Below are 23,189 nucleotides of genomic sequence, written 5' to 3' on the forward strand. Positions count from 1 at the left end.
AAGAAAGGAAGAGAACTGCTGCCAACACAGCCTGACAGTAGAGACCCTGCATCTATTCCTGTACAATGTTACCTATAATAATGGAGAGCCTGCATCTATTACTGTATAATGTTACCTATAAGAACAGAAGAGACCCTGCTGCATCTATTCCTGTATAATGTTACCTATAAGAAAGGAAGGAAGAGACCCTGCTGCATCTATTCCTGTATAATGTTACCTATAAGAAAGGAAGGAAGAGACCCTGCATCATCTATTCCTGTATAATGTTACCTATAAGAAAGGAAGGAAGAGACCCTGCATCATCTATTCCTGTATAATGTTACCTATAAGAAAGGAAGGAAGAGACCCTGCATCATCTACTCCTGTATAATGTTACCTATAAGAAAGGAAGGTAGAGACCCTGCATCATCTACTCCTGTATAATGTTACCTATAAGAAAGGAAGGTAGAGACCCTGCATCATCTATTCCTGTATAATGTTACCTATAAGAAAGGAAGGTAGAGACCCTGCATCATCTATTCCTGTATAATGTTACCTATAAGAAAGGAAGGTAGAGACCCTGCATCATCTATTCCTGTATAATGTTACCTATAAGAAAGGAAGGTAGAGACCCTGCATCATCTATTCCTGTATAATGTTACCTATAAGAAAGGAAGGTAGAGAGCCTGCATCATCTATTCCTGTATAATGTTACCTATAAGAAAGGAAGGTAGAGAGCCTGCTGCATCATCTATTCCTGTATAATGTTACCTATAAGAGAGGAAGAGAGCCTGCTGCATCTATTCCTGTATAATGTTACCTATAAGAAAGGAAGAGAGCCTGCTGCATCTATTCCTGTATAATGTTACCTATAAGAAAGGAAGAGAGCCTGCTGCATCTATTCCTGTATAATGTTACCTATAAGAAAGGAAGAGAGCCTGCTGCATCTATTCCTGTATAATGTTACCTATAAGAAAGGAAGAGAGCCTGCTGCATCTATTCCTGTATAATGTTACCTATAAGAAAGGAAGAGAGCCTGCTGCATCTATTCCTGTATAATGTTACCTATAAGAAAGGAAGAGAGCCTGCTGCATCTATTCCTGTATAATGTTACCTATAAGGAAAGAAGAGAACTGCTGCCAACAGAGCCTGACAGGAGAGACCCTGCATCTATTCCTGTATAATGTTACCTATAAGAATGGAAGAGAGCCTGCATCTATTCCTGTATAATGTTACCTATAAGAATGGAAGAGAACCCTCCATCTATTCCTGTATAATGTTACCTATAAGAATGGAAGAGAACCCTCCATCTATTCCTGTATAATGTTACCTATACGGAAGGAAGAGACCCTGAATCTATTCCTGTATAATGATACCTATAAGAATGGAAGAGAACCTGCATCTATTCCTGTATAATGTTACCTATAAGAATGGAAGAGACCCCTCCATCTATTCCTGTATAATGTTACCTATAAGAACGGAAGAGACCCCTCCATCTATTCCTGTATAATGTTACCTATAAGAACGGAAGAGACCCCTCCATCTATTCCTGTATAATGTTACCTATAAGAACGGAAGAGACCCCTCCATCTATTCCTGTATAATGTTACCTATAAGAATGGAAGAGACCCTGCATCTATTCCTGTATAATGTTAGCTATAAGAAAGGAATAGAACTGCTGCATCTATTCCTCTATAATGTTACCTGTAAGAAAGGAAGAGACCCTGCATCTATTCCTGTATAATGTTAGCTATAAGAAAGGAATAGAACCTGCATCTATTCCTGTATAATGTTACCTATAAGAATGGAAGAGAACTGCTGCCAACACAGCCTGACAGGAGAGACCCTGCATCTATTCCTGAATAATGTTACCTATAAGAATGGAAGAGAGCCTGCATCTAATTCCTGTACAATGATACCTATAAGAACGGAAGAGAACCCTCCATCTATTCCTGTACAATGTTACCTATAAGAACGGAAGAGAACCCTCCATCTATTCCTGTACAATGTTACCTATAAGAACGGAAGAGACCCCTCCATCTATTCCTGTATAATGTTACCTATAAGAACGGAAGAGACCCCTCCATCTATTCCTGTATAATGTTACCTATAAGAACAGAAGAGACCCCTCCATCTATTCCTGTATAATGTTACCTATAAGAATAGAAGAGACCCCTCCATCTATTCCTGTATAATGTTACCTATAAGAATAGAAGAGACCCCTCCATCTATTCCCGTATAATGTTACCTATAAGAATGGAAGAGAATTGCTGCCAACACAGCCTGACAGGAGAGAGACCCTGCATCTATTCCTGTATAATGTTACCTATAAGAATGGAAGAGAGCCTGCATCTATTCCTGTATAATGTTACCTATAAGAATGGAAGAGAGCCTGCATCTATTCCTGTATAATGTTACCTATAAGAATGGAAGAGAACTGCTGCCAACACAGCCTGACAGGAGAGAGACCCTGCATCTATTCCTGTATAATGTTACCTATAAGAAAGGAAGAGACCCTGCATCTATTCCTGTATAATGTTACCTATAAGAAAGGAAGAGCACTGCTGCCAACACAGCCTGACAGGAGAGACCCTGCATCTATTCCTGTATAATGTTACCTATAAGAACGGAAGAGACCCTGCATTTATTCCTGTATATGGTTACCTATAAGAAAGGAAGAGACCCTGCATCTATTCCTGTATAATGTTACCTATAAGAATGGAAGAGAACTGCTGCCAACACAGCCTGACAGGAGAGACCCTGCATCTATTAATGTATAATGTTACCTATAAGAATGGAAGAGAGCCGGCATCTATTCCTGTATGTTACCTATAAGAAAGGAATACAACTGCTGCCAACACAGCCTGACAGGAGAGACCCTGCATCTATTCCTGTATAATGTTACCTATAATAATGGAAGAGACCCTGCATCTATTCCTGTATAATGTTACCTATAATAATGGAAGAGACCCTGCATCTATTCCTGTATAATGTTACCTATAAGAAAGGAAGAGAGCGTGCATCTATTCCTGTAATGTTACCTATAAGAAACGAAGAGACCCTGCATCTATTCCTGTATGATGTTACCTATAAGAATGGATGAGACCCTGCATCTATTCTTGTATAATGTTACCTATAAGAAAGCAAGAGAACTGCTGCCAACACAGCCTGATAGGAGAGACCCTGCATCTATTCCTGTATAATGTTACCTGTAAGAAAGGAAGAGTTCCTGTATCTATTCCTGTATAATGTTACCTATAAGAAAGGAAGAGAACTGCTGCCAACACAGCCTAACAGGAGAGACCCTGCATCTATTCCTTTATAATGTTACCTGTAAGAATGGAAGACACCCTGCATCTATTCCTGTATAATGTTACCTGTAAGAAAGGAAGAGACCCTGTATCTATTCCTGTATAATGTTACCTGTAAGAAAGGAAGAGACCCTGCATCTATTCCTGTATAATGTTACCTATAAGGAAGGATGAGAACTACTGCCAACACAGCCTGACAGGAGAGGCCCTGCATCTATTCCTGTATAATGTTACCTATAAGAATGGAAGAGAACTGCTGCCAACACAGCCTGACTGGAGAGAGACCCTGCATCTATTCCTGTATAATGTTACCTATAAGAAAGGAAGAGCACTGCTGCCAACACAGCCTGACAGGAGAGACCCTGCATCTATTCCTGTATAATGTTACCTATAAGAACGGAAGAGACCCTGCATTTATTCCTGTATATGGTTACCTATAAGAAAGGAAGAGACCCTGCATCTATTATTGTAAAGTGTTGCCTATAAGGGGTAAAAGTGCTGCCAAAACAACGGAGACTCCTCCGCCTCGATTCAGTCTCCTCAGGAATTACAAAGCATTATGTAAAGGGGAGAAAAATAACCAGAGAGCATATAAGTCAGTCAATACAATAAAATGGCAGCTGATTTGGTTAAATTGAACTATTAACCAGTCTTTCCAGGAGCATAGAAAGTATATACATGGGTGCGTTTTATTTATATGCAAGTGTGTGTTGTAAGTTCATATAATTTATGGTGTGTGCATGTGTGACTGGTGCCTATATATGTGTGTAGTATATGTGAGTGGTATATACGTGTGCTTTGTATTTTTATGTATATGTATCTATATATGTGTGTGTAGTATGTGTGCTTTGTATCTTTATGTATACATATTTACACTGTGTTTGTGTATATATATATATATTTGTGTGCACGCTTCCCTTCTATCTTGTCAATGATTGTCCTCACTCCAAACTTCTTGTACACCTTGAGTCTTGGGTGGGGGCATCAGCCTTTTCCCACTTTATAAAACTGCTGAATGAAAGGGGTGGGGTGTGCAAGAAAGCAGTAAGGTTGGCATATTTTGTCCCCTAAATAAGGTGGGGTTAAAGATGCTTGGGTGTTTGGTTCTCTTTTGCCTTTTAGCATCTGTGTTTGGATTCTTTGCTGACTCCCTGTATCTGTATCAGGGTTTTTATGATATTTGTATCCTCATCTGCTTTAGGATGGTTTTCTGGGAAATGGGCTCTCAGATCTGACAGTAGTGTAAGCAGAGGCCGTGTAGGACATTACACTTTTTTACTGGTTCTTGCATGTACAACCGACTGCAAACACAAACCCCCAGGATCAGATTCCCCTCCACTTCTCTTTACTGAACCTGAGGCCGGTTAGCATGGAAGTGCAACAGAATCTGGGGCCATCCATTGCCTTGTCTGCTTTCAGCCAGGGATTGAAGTTCATTAAACGTATTTTGAATCATTTTTATTTCCAGCCCAACACCATTTACAGGCTTAAAACTAGGTTTTAAATGGGTAAATCTGCTTTACCCTCATTGTCAATAATTTTATCTACATTAAGTGCACTTCACAGGTAAATAACTTTAGAAAACTGCTCCTATAGCATCTTACACTGACATGATCAACTCACCTGTAAATGTTGATTTTAGAGCTTGAAGGGTGATCTTTGCAGCAGTGATGGGGTATTTTAGTGCAGATGAACATGTGTAATGCAATCTGGTCAGGCCTCACATAATTAATCCTTGCTCCTTTTACCCCAGTTCTGTATGAGCTTTCCAGACCAATCAGCTCTCTTCTTCTAAAGACGTGACCTGGATGCTCTCCAAAGCTCATGTAGAATGATAATTCCTGTGTTGGTCCAAGAAAACGTGTCACAGCTTAGGGAAAAGGCTATTGTTCAGGACTAGAACACTACTTGTTCAAATATGTATTTATATAATTCTGAAATAACTCAAATGTTTAGTAATATATATGTTTGTATCCCTTTTATTTAATAAAACAGACAATATATATAGCGATGTATGTGTGTATGTGCGTCAAAACTATGTCTTTGGCATAAGCACTTCCCACAGGACCTATCACTAAAGCATGAACATTGAAAACGGCCATCCACTGTTGCACCCGCAGGATACTGGGGCCCCTCAGATCCAGCTCTCTTCAGGCCAATATCCATTCTCCACTTCTTAGCTTAAACTACTCAAAAAAGTAGTAAACACCCAACATACCAAACACTTTACAAAAACACATTCTATATCCATCCCAATTCAGATTTTGCAAGTTCATCAGCACCAAAACAGTAATCTCCCTCACCACCAGTTCAGAGGCATAGATAATGGCCAATCCTATATCTTAGCGATGTTGGACATCTCCGCAGCATTTGATACCACCCACAAGATCCTCATAGACAGACTAACCAAAATTGGTCTAACTGGCACTGCCCTACACTGGTTTGTCTCATATCTAGACAGATATCAAAGTCAAAATAGGCAACAGCAAATCAGAACCTATCAAACTCACTCAAGGAGTGCCCCAAGGTTCATCTCTTCAACATCTACATGCTTCCCATATGTAAACTTATCCAACCTAGGGCTCACACTTCATCTATGCAGATAACATCCAAATTCTAATCCCTATCACTGAATCTATCCCCAAATCACTCCATGGGAAACCCACCTCAATACTATCAACCAATTACTCACCCAAATGAACCTTGCCCTGAATACTTCCAAAACCAAACTCCTAATCATATCCCACAAACTAAGTCAAATGACCCTTACTGACTTAAACTCCACTGGCTACTCATAAGCTTTAGAATCTTACACAAAACTCTCACCATCATTCACAAAAGCATTCACAAACAGATCCCTATCAATCTTCCATGCCCACTCACTATCCACACCTCAAGACCTATCAGAGAAACCTACAGGGATCACTACACACCCTCCCAAACAAATCCACCTTTCATGCAGCCACCAGAGAACGAGCCCTCTGATAGCAGGGCCAAACATCTGGAATGCCACACCCCCCTGATCTAAGACAAGAACCCTGTCTATTGATGTTCAGAAAAAAACTCTACTTGGCTGTTTCAACAAGCCTTCCCTTAATTCAGGGCCATCTCAATTATAAGATATTGCCATGCTGGGTCAGACCAAGGGTCCATCAAGCCCAGCATCCTGGGCTTGATGGACCCTTTATCCAGTGCTCTCCTTCACAGATATTGTGAATGGATTAGTTTTTGCTATAATTAGAATTATCTTCTGCTATTGGCTCTTCCCCCCAGGTCCAGTACCCCTGTTTGATTGTAACTTTTGCCTTCCTCTATGTTTTGGTTATCCTTATTAACCTTTGTTTCTTGTAAACAGATAGAATCTATATTATGAATGTTGGTATAAAAAAAGCACTAAAATAAATAAATCCTAAACTACCCATAGCTCAAGAGGTAAGAGACCTAGCTGTAATCTTGGACAGCAAACTAAATCTAAAAAATTCATTCATTTGACATTAAAAGACTACTTTAAACGACATGTACTAAAAAAATTAAAACCCCCTCCTACAGCAATGATTTCCTAACCATCGCTCAAGCATTCATCTTCTCCAAGATAGACTACTGCAACTTTCTACTACTGGGACCCCCAACCACAACACTCAAACCCCTCCAAATGCTACAAATTTCCATTGCCCTAGTCCTCACAAACATCACTCCCATGGCTCCCAATGCAATTCAGAATCCTCTTCAAGAGTCTTACCACAATACACAAGATCATACATAATCCAAACATACACTGGACAAACCCCTCCTTCAGCTTTCAAAAACCAAAAAGCCACAAGATATGCAGACACTGAGACCCTACCAACACCCTCACCCAAGCTAACTCACCTGAACTCTACCAGGGAACCAGCACTATCAATTGTAGCATCCAACTGGAATTCCATGCACCAAGAGCTACATCTAGAACCCAACACCCAAAACCTCAACAAAAACCCCAAACTGAAAACCTGACTGTTGAAACAGGCCTTTTCATATCCCCCCCTTCACTACCAAGCCCTGAAATTAGAGCAGCCTACAATACATGCCCTTGTATATAGTTCTCTGCCCCCTCACCAACTAACCAGCCTTCGTAGGCTTGTAAGACCTCACACACAACTTAACAGTGCTAGAGGACAAATCAGGCCCTGCCTCACACTGGCTGCAGGAGTCTAACACTCTGCCAAAGGCCCCAGGTCCACCAGCAGAGATTAAGCATTTTAAGCAGGGCTCTGTCAGGTCTGATTTGTTCTCTAACACTATATTAAGTTTCCTCTCAACTCTCATCAGCCCCTGTCCATCTGATTGACTCCACTGCTCCATTTTCCAAACTGGCTCCCTGGCTACTAACACTCCCAGGAACATCAAAAGTCCAAAGGCTCTCAGTTATAAAATTTATCCACTGGTGCCCTTTGCGGGATTCAAACCCTCATTGGGCTGGCAGGGAGGCACCAAGCCCAACCAGTGAGTGCTGAGCCTGGCATCTCCCCTTGAAATTTCATCTTTATTTCACAGACCTCTTCTCTCCCTGCCACAAGCCCTAACAAACAAAAAAAAGTCCCAACGCAGGCCAGCAAAGAATTTAAGTGCAGCCCGGCTGGCCTCTCTGCCTCCTCCCTCCTATCTCTGCTCTCTACCACATTCCCCAGAAATACCTCCACCCAATTGGCAGTCTTGGAAATAGTTCATTAGCAATAAAAAAAAAAGGGAAGGTTTTGAATCTGCACTCACCTTCTCTGGTACCAGGGTTTCCATCCTTTCTCCCACAGTAAAGCAGTCCTCAGCAGCATCAGGCAGCCTGATCCCACTCCCTCCTCTCCAGTACCTGGAAAGAGACTTGAAATGCTTTGCGTTTGGCTCCTTTTTTATAGGATGGAGACTCCTCCCCTGCTGGCCAGGGATTGGTTCCCGAGGCCCCACCCTCTTCCTCCCACACCTGTGTCTCAGCTTTCTCTGATGCTTCAGGGGGAAGGAACCAGCCCGACTGACTCTGTGTCACCTGGTATTTCTTCCCCCTTTCCCTGCAGATTTCTGGTTCCGGGGATTTTTTGTTTCTGGGGTTTTGACCTACCTCCCTGCACTGTATACTGACCCCGTCAGACACCTCCCCACTTTTTCAGGAGTCTTGCCCTTCCCCCCTCCCTGAACAGGAAGTCAGCATTTCCATGTTTCTTTCCCATAAACTTTTTCCTTTCAAAATCCCATCAGCCCCTTCCTGATTATTGTGATCCCATCTTGCCTCCCCCCTCCCCACCGGTGGCTCAGGGCTCAGAACGAGCCATTTCTAAGCCACACGGTTCACATTCAGCCTCTGTTTTATTTAAACACACTTCTGTGTGATTTTTATTAGGAAAAAGTCCACAATGTCTCTATCCATCATAATTCAGTCATCCGCCGATACAAAGTACAGAGCAATATCCCCAGCCCTTCCTTTATTCCCCCGCCCTGGAGAATGCTCGGATTTCCCCTTCTCCTAGGGCTTCCCTATAGTTGTAAAGGATCCAGCCTGTTTCTCCATATTGCAGCTGGGGACAGAGGCTCCGGGGTTTTTAACCCTCTTTCCACGACTCTCTTGTATTACACCATCCAGGGATTAACAGCTCCTTGCCCGCAATCACAAGAATGAAATGTTCTCTCTTAAAATAAAAGAATCTTTCTAACGCATAGCTGTGTGTGAGGGTCTCAGTACTGGAATAGCAGGGGGTGCTGCAGGGCAGGAGTGAGGTGCATTGGCAGAGCTGTGTGTGAGGGTCTCAGTACTGGAATAGCAGGAGGTGCTGCAGGGCAGGAGTGCGGTGCATTGGCAGAGCTGTGTGTGAGGGTCTCAGTACTGGAATAGCAGGAGGTGCTGCAGGGCAGGAGTGAGGTGCATTGGTAGAGCTGTGTGTGAGGTCTCAGTACTGGAATAGCAGGGGGTGCTGCAGGGCAGGAGTGAGGTGCATTGGCAGAGCTGTGTGTAAGGGTCTCAGTACTGGAATAGCAGGGGCTGCTGCAGGGCTGGAGTGAGGTGCATTGGCAGAGCTGTGTGTGAGGGTCTCAGTACTGGAATAGCAGGAGGTGCTGCAGGGCAGGAGTGAGGTGCATTGGCAGAGCTGTGTGTGAGGTCTCAGTACTGGAATAGCAGGGGGTGCTGCAGGGCAGGAGTGAGGTGCATTGGTAGAGCTGTGTGTGAGGGTCTCAGTACTGGAATAGCAGGAGGTGCTGCAGGGCAGGAGTGAGGTGCATTGGTAGAGCTGTGTGAGGGTCTCAGTACTGGAATAGCAGGAGGTGCTGCAGGGCAGGAGTGAGGTGCATTGGTAGAGCTGTGTGAGGGTCTCAGTACTGGAATAGCAGGAGGTGCTGCAGGGCAGGAGTGAGGTGCATTGGTAGAGCTGTGTGTGAGGGTCTCAGTACTGGAATAGCAGGAGGTGCTGCAGGGCAGGAGTGAGGTGCATTGGCAGAGCTGTGTGTGAGGGTCTCAGTACTGGAATACCAGGAGGTGCTGCAGGGCAGGAGTGAGGTGCATTGGTAGAGCTGTGTGTGAGGGTCTCAGTACTGGAATAGCAGGGGGTGCTGCAGGGTAGGAGTGAGGTGCATTGGCAGAGCTGTGTGTGAGGGTCTCAGTACTGGAATAGCAGGGGCTGCAGCAGGGCAGGAGTGAGCTGCATTGGCAGAGCTGTGTGTGAGGGTCTCAGTACTGGAATAGCAGGGGGTGCTGCAGGGTAGGAGTGAGGTGCATTGGTAGAGCTGTATGTGAGGGTCTCAGTACTGGAATAGCAGGGGGTGCTGCAGGGCAGGAGTGAGGTGCATTGGCAGAGCTGTGTGTGAGGGTCTCAGTACTGGAATAGCATGGGGTGCTGCAGGGCAGGAGTGCGGTGCATTGGTAGAGCTGTATTTGAGGGTCTCAGTACTGGAATAGCAGGGGGTGCTGCAGGGCAGGAGTGAGGTGCATTGGCAGAGCTGTGTGTGAGGGTCTCAGTACTGGAATAGCAGGGGGTGCTGCAGGGCAGGAGTGAGGTGCATTGGTAGAGCTGTGTGTGAGGGTCTCAGTACTGGAATAGCAGGGGGTGCTGCAGGGCAGGAGTGAGGTGCATTGGCAGAGCTGTGTGTGAGGGTCTCAGCCCTGGAATAGCAGGGGGTGCTGCAGGGCAGGAGTGAGGTGCATTGGTAGAGCTGTGTGTGAGGGTCTCAGTACTGGAATAGCAGGGGGTGCTGCAGGGTAGGAGTGAGGTGCATTGGTAGAGCTGTGTGTGAGGGTCTCAGTACTGGAATAGTAGGAGGTGCTGCAGAGCAGGAGTGAGGTGCATTGGCAGAGCTGTGTGTGAGGGTCTCAGTACTGGAATAGCAGGGGGTGTTGCAGGGCAGGAGTGAGGTGCATTGGTAGAGCTGTGTGTGAGGGTCTCAGTACTGGAATAGCAGGGGGTGCTGCAGGGCAGGAGTGAGGTGCATTGGTAGAGCTGTGTGTAAGGGTCTCAGTACTGGAATAGCAGGAGGTGCTGCAGGGCAGGAGTGCGGTGCATTGGCAGAGCTGTGTGTGAGGGTCTCAGTACTGGAATAGCAGGAGGTGCTGCAGGGCAGGAGTGAGGTGCATTGGTAGAGCTGTGTGTGAGGTCTCAGTACTGGAATAGCAGGGGGTGCTGCAGGGCAGGAGTGAGGTGCATTGGTAGAGCTGTGTGTGAGGGTCTCAGTACTGGAATAGCAGGGGCTGCTGCAGGGCAGGAGTGAGGTGCATTGGCAGAGCTGTGTGTGAGGGTCTCAGCCCTGGAATAGCAGGGGGTGCTGCAGGGCAGGAGTGAGGTGCATTGGTAGAGCTGTGTGTGAGGGTCTCAGTACTGGAATAGCAGGGGGTGCTGCAGGGTAGGAGTGAGGTGCATTGGTAGAGCTGTGTGTGAGGGTCTCAGTACTGGAATAGTAGGAGGTGCTGCAGAGCAGGAGTGAGGTGCATTGGTAGAGCTGTGTGTGAGGGTCTCAGTACTGGAATAGCAGGGGGTGCTGCAGGGCAGGAGTGAGGTGCATTGGTAGAGCTGTGTGTGAGGGTCTCAGTACTGGAATAGCAGGAGGTGCTGCAGGGCAGGAGTGTGGTGCATTGGCAGAGCTGTGTGTGAGGGTCTCAGTACTGGAATAGCAGGAGGTGCTGCAGGGCAGGAGTGAGGTGCATTGGTAGAGCTGTGTGTGAGGTCTCAGTACTGGAATAGCAGGGGGTGCTGCAGGGCAGGAGTGAGGTGCATTGGCAGAGCTGTGTGTGAGGTCTCAGTACTGGAATAGCAGGGGGTGCTGCAGGGCAGGAGTGAGGTGCATTGGTAGAGCTGTGTGTGAGGGTCTCAGTACTGGAATAGCAGGAGGTGCTGCAGGGCAGGAGTGAGGTGCATTGGTAGAGCTGTGTGAGGGTCTCAGTACTGGAATAGCAGGAGGTGCTGCAGGGCAGGAGTGAGGTGCATTGGTAGAGCTGTGTGAGGGTCTCAGTACTGGAATAGCAGGAGGTGCTGCAGGGCAGGAGTGAGGTGCATTGGTAGAGCTGTGTGTGAGGGTCTCAGTACTGGAATACCCGGAGGTGCTGCAGGGCAGGAGTGAGGTGCATTGGCAGAGTTGTGCGTGAGGGTCTCAGTACTGGAATAGCAGGGGGTGCTGCAGGGTAGGAGTGAGGTGCATTGGCAGAGCTGTGTGTGAGGGTCTCAGTACTGGAATAGCAGGGGCTGCTGCAGAGCAGGAGTGAGCTGCATTGGCAGAGCTGTGTGTGAGGGTCTCAGTACTGGAATAGCAGGGGGTGCTGCAGGGTAGGAGTGAGGTGCATTGGCAGAGCTGTGTGTGAGGGTCTCAGTACTGGAATAGCAGGGGCTGCTGCAGGGCAGGAGTGAGCTGTGTGTGAGGGTCTCAGTGCTGCAGGGTAGGAGTGTGGTGCATTGGTAGAGCTGTATGTGAGGGTCTCAGTACTGGAATAGCAGGGGGTGCTGCAGGGCAGGAGTGAGGTGCATTGGCAGAGCTGTGTGTGAGGGTCTCAGTACTGGAATAGCAGGAGGTGCTGCAGGGCAGGAGTGAGGTGCATTGGCAGAGCTGTGTGTCAGGGTCTCAGTACTGGAATAGCACGAGGTGCTGCAGGGCAGGAGTGAGGTCACCCGTATGACATAGTGAGGTTAAAGGTAGCGTCGGCGCCATTTTGAAGATTGGCAATACGGCCCGCGTGCAGGTCGCTCCCGGACCCCCGCTGGACTTTTGGCAAGTCTTGTGGGGGTCAGGAGGCCCCCCCAAGCTGGCCAAAAGTTCATGGGGGTCCAGCGGGGGTCCAGGAGCGATCTGCACGCATGACGTCGGGAGCCAGGAATCAAAATGGCACCGGCGCTACCTTTGCCCTGTCACAGGATAAGGGCAAAGGGCCACCGGCGCCATTTCTCAACACAGCCGTGGCCAGAGAGCTGGAGATCACGTCGGGACCCCCCCCCCCCCCCCACTGGACCCCAGGTAATTTAAAACATTTGGGGGGGTGGTTCGGGAGGGTGGGGGATTTGTTTTAAAGGTTCGGGGTGGGTTTTAGTGTTTTTTTGGTGTGCCGGTTTTCCCGCGCCCTATTTAACGATACAATACAAATGCCCCTGTGTTGGAGGATGTAGTTCTCCTGGTAAAGATATCTTTTCGGAGGTGGGTGGGGGAAGACGTTTTTACTTCCTGAAAAGGTCAAATATAAGTTCCGAAAAGTACTTTGTGTGAAAGCTTCACTGACCCACGGGTTGGGCACCGGGTTAATAACAGTGAAGTTGTGGGTTCGAAGCCCCACCAGTTCTGTAACACCGTGGAGTATAACATCCTCTCCACGACAGAGGCTGTTACTAATCACAAGGGGAAATTTTGGGTAGTTTTGGGGAAATTTGGGCCATTTTGAATGGTAGAAAGTAGTAAAACCCCCAGCTGCTGGTGGCTCTTTCTTATTATTATTATATTATATGGTTGTGAGCGCGAGACAGGCAGGGTCGGAGCCTATCACAGGAGAGCCCTGCTGCAGCCCCGCCCCTTCCTGCTCCTGCGATTGGACGGTAGGGGCGAGGAGGCGGGGCACAGCACAGCCGGGTCCCAGCCGCTCCTTCGCAGCGAGCAGGAGCTTCAGAGAACCCCAGAGACGGATCCAGGCCCAGGGTCGAACGTAGGGAGAGGCGCGGGCAGAGGGGACGGAAGGGAGGGACCGGGTCCCAGGATCTCACCCTCTGTCCGGCCGCGACCTGCAAAGAGCCCTACAGAGAGAGAGATCGCGGCCCAGGGGAGAAGGTGGGAAGAGGCGCGGGCAGAAGTTGGAGAGGAAGCGGGGAGGAAGGCACCGGGGGACGTGTGCGATGCTGCTGTGTGGGGATCGCTCCCTTATGCAGAGCCCTTCAGCAGCTCATAAAGACTCTGAGGAGCTCTGCTTTCCTATGGGAATCTAACTTTTTGCTGTTTAATGCGGCGATCGAGGAGGCTCCTGCACAGGTCAAGCAGTTCATGTCTCAGGTTCTTAAGGCTGCGAGATGCTCGGATCCGGCCGAATGGAAGAAGATCGCCGCTCCGGCAATGTCGCGGGCCTGCAGCCGTCCGGGTGAGATGCACAGGATAGAAAATTTCACGCAATAAGGAAAAAACAGACCAGATGCTTTTACAAACCTGTGGAAATGGAAATCCTAATATTGTCAAGGGCGGGAGGGGTAATGAAATAATGGTTGAGGATATTCTATACTTTGTATTTCCTGTTGATTCTAGCTGATTGCATTATGATGCTGTTTTCTAAAGAAAAAAGTTTATTGTAAAAACAAAACAAAAAAGCAAATCCAATTGTATTTAAATAAAACGGAGGCCGAACCGTGGGACTTGTGACTTATAAGTGTCTCCCTCTGAGCTCTGAGCCACTGCGAGATGCTGGAAAGCTGTAGTGCTCCTGATAAAGTTATCTTTCCGGAGGTGGTTGGGGGAGGCGTTGCTGTTCCATGAAAAGGTCAAATATAAGTTCCGAAAAGTAGTTGGTGTGAAAGCCTCGCTGACCCAAGGGTTGGGAGCCGGGTTAGTAACGTTGAGATTGTGGGTTCGAAACCCCACCAGCTCGGTAACATTGAGGTTGTGGGTTCAAAGCCCCACCAGCTCAGTAACGTTGAGGTTGTGGGTTCGAAGCCCCACCAGCTCCGAAACACCGTGGGTTGTAGCATCCTCTCCGCGACAGAGGATGTTACTGAGCCTCTATGGCGGAGAGGATGCTGCACCAGCTCAGTTCGAAGCCCCGCCAGCTCCTTAATACCATGGGTTGTAGCATCCTCTCGGCGAAAGGGGTAGTTTTGGTAAAATTTAGGCTATTTTTCCTAGTAAAAAGTAGTAAAACCCCCAGTCTGCTGGTGGCTCTTTCTTGTTTATTAATTAAGGCTCTTTCGCATTAGAGGTATTCACCGGAATATGCTTGGAACACAGGTCTAACTGACCCCCTCCTCTCCATCCACCCGCACCACTTACCTACACTGGCCCCCACCTAGCTTCTGGCTAAGCTAGACTCGAACCCGCGCCCTCGTATATTCGAGTAAATCCCTGTAACGGAGCCATCGGACAGAGCTGCTGAGCCACCAGTCAGCTGGGTACAAACTCTCCCGGGTTTTTACCCCTTATTCTTCTCCTAGCACAGGACTCCAGCCTAAGCACCAGCCCTTCACAGCCGGCTCTGCACTCTCCAGGCAGCCGGGGACAGAAGCTCCGGGGTTTTACCCCTCTCTTGTATTACACCCTCCAGTGATTAACAGATCCTCGCCCGCACTCACAAGAATGAAATGTTCTCTCTTAAAATAAAAGAATCTTTCTAACGCACACAGTGCGCGGTGAAACCTCCTCCCCTATGCAAACAAACATTAAACGTGCAGATATTATGGGTTTCCAGCAGGGGCTGTTAGACCCGGGCTGCGGGGGAGCTTCTGAGCCATCACACACCGTCCAGCACTGCCCTGGGAAAGGAAGCCCCCAGGACAGATTTAGCCTTCCCCGTGTGCGATATTTACCGCTCATTCTCTCACACACATCGCATCCCTCGGTCATTCATTCATTTGTTTATTTAACCGATATCTGGTTCCATGCGAACACCTCTGTCACAATCAGACCGTGAACACGGAGCAGTGAGAGCAGGCTGGCGGGAAGAGCCGCTTAAACCCCGGGGACCTTTGCACGGTTTGCAGGACTTGCAAGCTTAAAGCCTGGGGAGGGGGAGGCCGTAAAGCGCAGCTCATGCCTGGGACAGAACCCGCGCTTCCCCCCAGCCTTAGCCCCCATTGCTCCTTCCGTGCTAAGCGGCTTTTCCCGGCAGGGCGGCCGCTGCCCGCTGTCGGAGAGCACGGCCGAGCTCTCGGTCACCGACCGGAAGCTACAGCTCCGCCATGGTTGTGAGGGCGAGACAGGCAGGGTGGGAGCCTAATCACAAGAGAGAGCTCTGCTGCAGCCCCGCCCCTTCCTGCTGCTGCGAATGGACGGCAGGGGGAGGAGGCGGGGCACAGCACAGCCCGGTCCCGGCCGTTCCTTCGCAGTGAGCAGGAGATTCAGAGACCCCCAGAGACGGATCCAGGCCCAGGGGAGAAGGTAGGGAGAGGCGCGGGCAGAGGGGACGTGGAGGGAGGGACCGGGCCCAGGATCTCACCCTCTGTCCGGTCAGGAGCTGCAAAGAGCCCTACAGAGAGAGAGAGAGATCGCGGCCCAGGGGAGAAGGTGGGGGGAGGAAGGCCCCGGGGGACGTGTGCGATGCTGCTGTGTGGGGATCGCTCCCTTATGCAGAGCCCTTCAGCAGCTCATAAAGACTCTGAGGAGCTCTGCTTTCCTATGGGAATCTAACGTTTTGCTGTTTAATGCGGCGATCGAGGAGGCTCCTGCACAGGTCAAGCAGTTCATGTCTCAGGTTCTTAAGGCTGCGAGACGCTCGGATCCGGCCGAATGGAAGAAGATCGCCGCTCCGGCAATGTCGCGGGCCTGCAGCCGTCCGGATGAGATGCACAGGATAGAAAATTTCACGCAATAAGGAAAAAACAGACCAGATGCTTTTACAAACCTGTGGAAATGGAAATCCTAATATTGTCAAGGGCGGGAGGGGTAATGAAATAATGGTTGAGGATATTCTATACTTTGTATTTCCTGTTGATTCTAGCTGATTGCATTATGATGCTGTTTTCTAAAGAAAAAAGTTTATTGTAAAAACAAAACAAAAAAAACAAATCCCATTGTGTTTAAATAAAAGAGAGGCTGAACCGTGGGACTTGTGACTTATAAGTATCTTCCGCTGAGCTCTGAGCCACTGGGGGATGTTGGAAAGCTGTAGTGCTCCTGATAAAGTTATCTTTCCGGAGGTGGTTGGGGGAGGCGTTGCTGTTCCTTGAAAAGGTCAAATATAAGTTCCGGAAAGCAGTTGGTGTGAAAGCCTCGCTGACCCAAGGGTTGGGAGCCGGGTTAGTAACAGTGAGGCTGTGGGTTCGAACCCCTATCAGCTCGGTGGTATAACATCCTGTCCGCGACAGAGGATGTTAATGATCACAAGAAAGTGGTAGTTTTGGGGAAATTTGGGCCATTTTTCCTAGTAGAAAGTAGTAGAAACCCCAGTCTGCTGGTGGAATATGCTTGGAACACAGGCCCTACACTGGCCCCCACCTAGTTTCTGGCTAAGCTAGACTCGAACCCGCGCCCTCGTATATTCGAGGGAATCCCTGTAACGGAGCCGTCAGACAGAGCTGCTGAGCCACCAGTCAGCTGGGTACAAACACTCCCGGGTTTTTACCTCTTATCATTTAGGAGGTGGATGGGGAGGCGTTTTTATTCCCTGAAAAGGTCAAATATAAGTTCCGAAATGAACTTAGTGTGAAAGCCTCGCTGACCCAAGGGTTGGGAGCCGGGTTAGTAACGGTGAGACTGTGGGTTCGAAGCCCCACCAGCTCAGTAAGACCGTGCATTGTAACATCCTCTCCGCGACAGAGGATGTTACTGATCACAAGGACCAGAAAGGGGTAGTTTTGGGGAAATTTGGGCCATTTTGCCTGGTAGAAAGTAGTAAAAGCCCCTGCTGCTGGTGGCTCTTTCTTGTTATTAATTAAGGCTCTTTCTCATTAGAGGTATTCACCGGAATATGCTTGGAACACAGGTCTAACTGACCCCCTCCGCCCCATCCACCCGCACCACTTCCCTACACTGGCCCCCACCTAGCTGCTAAGCCACCAGTCAGCCGGTTACAGACTTTACCGGGCTTTTACCCCTTATTCTTCACTTAGCACAGGACTCCAGCCTAAGGACCAGCCCTTCACAGCCGGCTCTGCACTCTCCGGGCAGCCGGGGACAGAGGCTCCGGGGTTTTTACCCCTCTTTCCACCACTCTCTTGTATTACACCATCCAGTGGTTAACAGATCCTCGCCCGCAATCACAAGAATGAAATGTTCTCTCTTAAAATAAAAGAATCTTTCTAACGCACACAGTGCGCGGTGAAACCTCCTCCCCTATGCAAACAAACATTAAACGTGCAGAGATTACGGGTTTCTAGCAGGGGCTGTTAGACCCGGGCTGCGGGGGAGCTTCTGAGCCATCTCTCACCGGCACAGACCGTCCAGCACTGCCCTGGGAAAGGAAGCCCCCAGGACAGATTTTGCCTTCCCCGTGTGCGATATTTACCGCTCATTCTCTCACACACATCGCATCCCTCGGTCATTCATTCATTTGTTTATTTAACCGATATCTAGTTCCATGCGAACCCCTCTGTCACAATCAGACCGTGCACACGGAGCACTGAGAGCAGGCTGGCGGGAAGAGCCGCTTAAACCCCGGGGACCTTTGCACGGTTTGCAGGACTTGCAAGCTTAAAGCCTGGGGAGGGGGAGGCCGTAAAGCGCCGCTCATGCCTGGGACAGAACCCGCGCTTCTCCCCAGCCTTAGCCCCCATTGCTCCTTCCGTGCTAAGCGGCTTTTCCCGGCAGGGCGGACGCTGCCCGCTCTCGCAGCGCACGGCCGGGCTCTCGGTCACCCACCGGAAGCTACAGCTCCGCCATTGTTGTGAGGGCGAGACAGGCAGGGTGGGAGCCTATCACAGGAGAGCCCTGCTGCAGCCCCGCCCCTTCCTGCTGCTGCGATTGGATGGCAGGGGGAGGAGTCGGGGCACAGCACAGCCCGGTCCCAGCCGTTCCTTCGCAGCGAGCAGGAGATTCAGAGAGACGGATCCAGGCCCAGGGGAGAAGGTGGAGAGAGGGTGCGGGGAGGAAGGCACCGGGGGACGTGTGCGATGCTGCTGTGTGGGGATCGCTCCCTTATGCAGAGGCCTTCAGCAGCTCATAAAGACTCTGAGGAGCTCTGCTTTCCTATGGGAATCTAACTTTTTGCTGTTTAATGCGGCGATCGAGGAGGCTCCTGCACAGGTCAAGCAGTTCATGTCTCAGGTTCTTAAGGCTGCGAGATGCTCGGTTCCGTCCGAAAGGAAGAAGATCGCGGGCCTGAGGCCGTCCGGATGAGATGCACAGGGGATGGAGCAGGTCAGGGCAATACGGAGAAACGGGCTGGATCCTTTACAACTATAGGGAAGCCATAGGAGAAATGGAAATCCGAGCATTCTCCGGGGCGGGGGAATAACAGAAGGACTGGGGATATTGCTCTGTACTGTGTATTGGCTGATGACTGAATTATGATGGAGAGAGGTGTTGTGCACTTGCTGTTTTCCTGATAACTAACTTTATTGTAATAAAATCACATCGAAGTGTGTTTAAATCAAAGAGAAGATGGATGTGAACCGCGGGACTTGTGGTTTATAAGTGGCTCCCTCTGAGACCTGAGCCTCTCGTGGATCCTGGGAGGCTGTAGTGCTCCGGGTAAAGATATCTTTTACGAGGTGGGTGTGGGGGCGTTTTTACTCCCTGAAAAGGTCAAATATAAGTTCCGAAAAGTCGTTGGTGTGAAAGCCTCGCTGGCCCAAGGGTTGGGTGCCGGGTTAGTAACAGTGAGGCTGTGGGTTCGAACCCCCACCAGCTCAGTAAGACCGTGCATTGTAACATCCTCTCCGCGACGGAGAAACTCAGGAAGACTGTGGATTGAAAGATCCTCTCGGGACAGGAGATCCTCTCAGGGACAGGAGAAACTCCGGGACGGAGAAACTCAGGAAGAAAGATCCAGAGAGGAGAAACAAGATTGAAAGATCCAGAAGAGAAACAAGAAACAGATCCAGAGGAGAAACAAGAAACAGTAGTAAAAGCCCCAGCAGCTTTTACTACTTTCTACTAGGAAAAATGGCCCTTCTGATCTGAGTATCTCTTTTTACGAGAGAGGATCTTTCTATCCACGGTCTTACTGGGTATCTCCTTCGCAGAGAGGATCTCCTTCGCAGAGTGGATCTTTCAATCCACGGTCTTACTGGGTATCTCCTTCGCGGAGAGGATCTTTCAATCCACCGTCTTACTGGGTATCTCCTTCGCGGAGAGGATCTTTCAATCCACCGTCTTACTGGGTATCTCCGTCACAATCCACCGTCTTACTGGGTATCTCCGTCGCGGAGAGGATGCTGCAATCCACGGTCTTACTGAGCTGGTGGGGGTTCGAACCCACAGCCTCACTGTTACTAACCCGGCTCCAAACCCTTGGGTCAGCGAGGCTTTCACACTCAGTACTTTTCGGAACTTATATTTGACCTTTTCAGGGAGTAAAAACGCCCCCACACCCACCTCGTAAAAGATATCTTTACCCGGAGCACTACAGCCTCCCAGGATCCACGAGAGGCTCAGAGGGAGCCACTTATAAACCACATCCATCTTCTCTTTGATTTAAACGCACTTCGATGTGATTTTATTACAATAAAGTTAGTTATCAGGAAAACAGCAAGTGCACAACACCTCTATCCATCATAATTCAGTCATCAGCCAATACACAGTACAGAACAATATCCCCAGCCCTTCTGTTATTCCCCCTCCCCATCCACCCGCACCACTCACCTACACTGGCCCCCACCTAGCTGCTGAGCCACCAGTCAGCCGGTTACAGACTGTCCCGGGTTTTTACCCCTTATTCTTCTCCTAGCACAGGACTCCTGCCTAAGGACCAGCCCTTCACAGCAGGCTCTGCACTCTCCAGGCAGCTGGGGACAGAGGCTCCGGGGTTTTACCCCTCTCTTGTATTACACCATCCAGTGATTAACAGATCCTCGCCCGCACTCACAAGAATGAAATGTTCTCTCTTAAAATAAAAGAATCTTTCTAACGCACACAGTGCGCGGTGAAACCTCCTCCCCTATGCAAACAAACATTAAGCGTGGACAGATTACGGGTTTCTAGCAGGGGCTGTTAGACCCGGGCTGCGGGGGAGCTTCTGAGCCATCACACACCGTCCAGCACTGCCCTGGGAAAGGAAGCCCCCAGGACAGATTTTGCCTTCCCCGTGTGCGATATTTACCGCTCATTCTCTCACACACACATCGCATCCCTCGGTCATTCATTCATTTGTTTATTTAACCGATATCTAGTTCCATGCGAACACCTCTGTCACAATCAGACCGTGAACACGGAGCAGTGAGAGCAGGCTGGCGGGAAGAGCCGCTTAAACCCCGGGGATCTTTGCACGGTTTGCAAGCTTAAAGCCTGGGGAGGGGGAGACCGTAAAGCGCAGCTCATGCCTGGGCCAGAACCCGCGCTTCCCCCCAGCCTTAGCCCCCATTGCTCCTTCCGTGCTAAGCGGCTTTTCCCGCAGGGAGGCCGCTGCCCGCTCTCGGAGCGCACGGCCGAGCTCTCGGTCACCGACCGGAAGCTACAGCTCCGCCATGGTTGTGAGGGCGAGACAGGCAGGGTGGGAGCCTAATCACAGGAGAGCTCTGCTGCAGCCCCGCCCCTTCCTGCTGCTGCGAATGGACGGTAGGGGCGAGGAGGCGGAGCACAGCACAGCCCGGTCCCAGCCGTTCCTTCGCAGCGAGCAGGAGATTCAGAGAGACGGATCCAGGCCCAGGGGAGAAGGTAGGGAGAGGCGCGGGCAGAGGGGACGTGGAGGGAGGGACCGGGGCCCAGGATCTCACCCTCTGTCCGGTCAGGAGCTGCAAAGAGCCCTACAGAGAGAGAGAGATCGCGGCCCAGGGGAGAAGGTGGGGGGAGGAAGGCACCGGGGGACGTGTGCGATGCTGCTGTGTGGGGATCGCTCCCTTATGCAGAGCCCTTCAGCAGCTCATAAAGACTCTGAGGAGCTCTGCTTTCCTATGGGAATCTAACTTTTTGCTGTTTAATGCGGCGATCGAGGAGGCTCCTGCACAGGTCAAGCAGTTCATGTCTCAGGTTCTTAAGGCTGCGAGACGCTCGGATCCGGCCGAATGGAAGAAGATCGCCGCTCCGGCAATGTCGCGGGCCTGCAGCCCTCCGGATGAGATGCACAGGATAGAAAATTTCACGCAATAAGGAAAAACAGACCAGATGCTTTTACAAACCTGTGGAAGTGGAAATCCTAATATTGTCAAGGGCGGGAGGGGTAATGAAATAATGGTTGAGGATATTCTATACTTTGTATTTCCTGTCGATTCTAGCTGATTGCATTATGATGCTGTTTTCTAAAGAAAAAAGTTTATTGTAAAAACAAAACAAAAAAAACAAATCCCATTGTGTTTAAATAAAAGAGAGGCTGAATCGTGGGACTTGTGACTTATAAGTGTCTCCCTCTGAGCTCTGAGCCACTGGGGGATGCTGGAAAGCTGTAGTGCTCCTGATAAAGTTATCTTTCCGGAGGTGGTTGGGGGAGGCGTTGCTGTTCCTTGAAAAGGTCAAATATAAGTTCCGGAAAGCAATTGGTGTGAAAGCCTCGCTGACCCAAGGGTTGGGAGCCGGGTTAGTAACAGTGAGGCTGTGGGTTCGAACCCCTATCAGCTCGGTGGTATAACATCCTGTCCGCGACAGAGGATGTTACTGATCACAAGGATTAGAAAGGGGTAGTTTTGCTGAAATTTGGGCCATTTTTCCTAGTAGAAAGTAGTAAAACCCCCAGTTTGCTGGTGGCACCGCTTCCCTACACTGGCCCCCACCTAGCTTCTGGCTAAGCTAGACTCGAACCCGCGCCCTCGTATATTCGAGTAAATCCCTGTAACGGAGCCATCGGACAGAGCTGCTGAGCCACCAGTCAGCTGGGTACAAACTCTTCCGGGTTTTTACCTTTTATCTTTTAGGAGGTGGGTGGGGAGGCGTTTTTATTCCCTGAAAAGGTCAAATATAAGTTCCGAAAAGAGCTTAGTGTGAAAGCCTCGCTGACCCAAGGGTTGGGAGCCGGGTTAGTAACATTGAGGTTGTGGGTTCGAATCCCCACCAGCTCAGTAAGACCATGGATTGTAACATCCTCTCCGCGACAGAGGATGTTACTGATCACAAAGACTAGAAAGGGGTAGTTTTGGTGAAATTTGGGCCCTTTTGCCTGGTAGAAAGTAGTAAAAGCCCCTGCTGCTGGTGGCTCTTTCTTGTTATTAATTAAGGCTCTTTCTCATTAGAGGTATTCACCGGAATATGCTTGGAACACAGGTCTAACTGACCCCCTCCTCCCCATCCACCCGCACCCCTCTTTCCACCACTCTCTTGTATTACACCCTCCGGTGAATAACAGCTTCTCGCCCGCAATCACAAGAATGAAATGTTCTCTCTTAAATTAAAAGAATCTTTCTAACGCACACAGTGCGCGGTGAAACCTCCTCACCGATGGAAACAAACATTAAACGTGCAGAGAGTATGGGTTTCTAGCAGGAAAAAAGCAAGTCCACAACATCTCTATCCATCATAACTTAGTCATCAGCCAATACACAGTACAAAACAATATCCCCAGCCCTTCCTTTATTCCCCCGCCCCGGAGAATGCTCGGATTTCCCCTTCTCCTAGGGCTTCCCTATATCTGTAAAGGATCCAGCCCGTTTCTCCGTATTGCCCTGACCTGCTCCATCCCCTGTGCATCTCACCCGG

General features: G+C 49.2%; 1 long non-coding RNA gene across 1 annotated transcript; it reads left to right on the forward strand.

The window, feature by feature from the left end:
- Positions 1-18,582: 18,582 nt before the first annotated feature.
- On the forward strand, positions 18,583-21,842 carry LOC115082316. Its single transcript, XR_003854132.1, has 2 exons — positions 18,583-18,671; positions 21,534-21,842. It is a non-coding gene; the product is annotated as an uncharacterized LOC115082316 (long non-coding RNA).
- The last annotated feature ends 1,347 nt before the right edge of the window (positions 21,843-23,189 follow it).

This window comes from Rhinatrema bivittatum, unplaced genomic scaffold, assembly GCF_901001135.1.
Source record: "Rhinatrema bivittatum unplaced genomic scaffold, aRhiBiv1.1, whole genome shotgun sequence".
Taxonomy (NCBI): Eukaryota; Metazoa; Chordata; class Amphibia; order Gymnophiona; family Rhinatrematidae; genus Rhinatrema; species Rhinatrema bivittatum.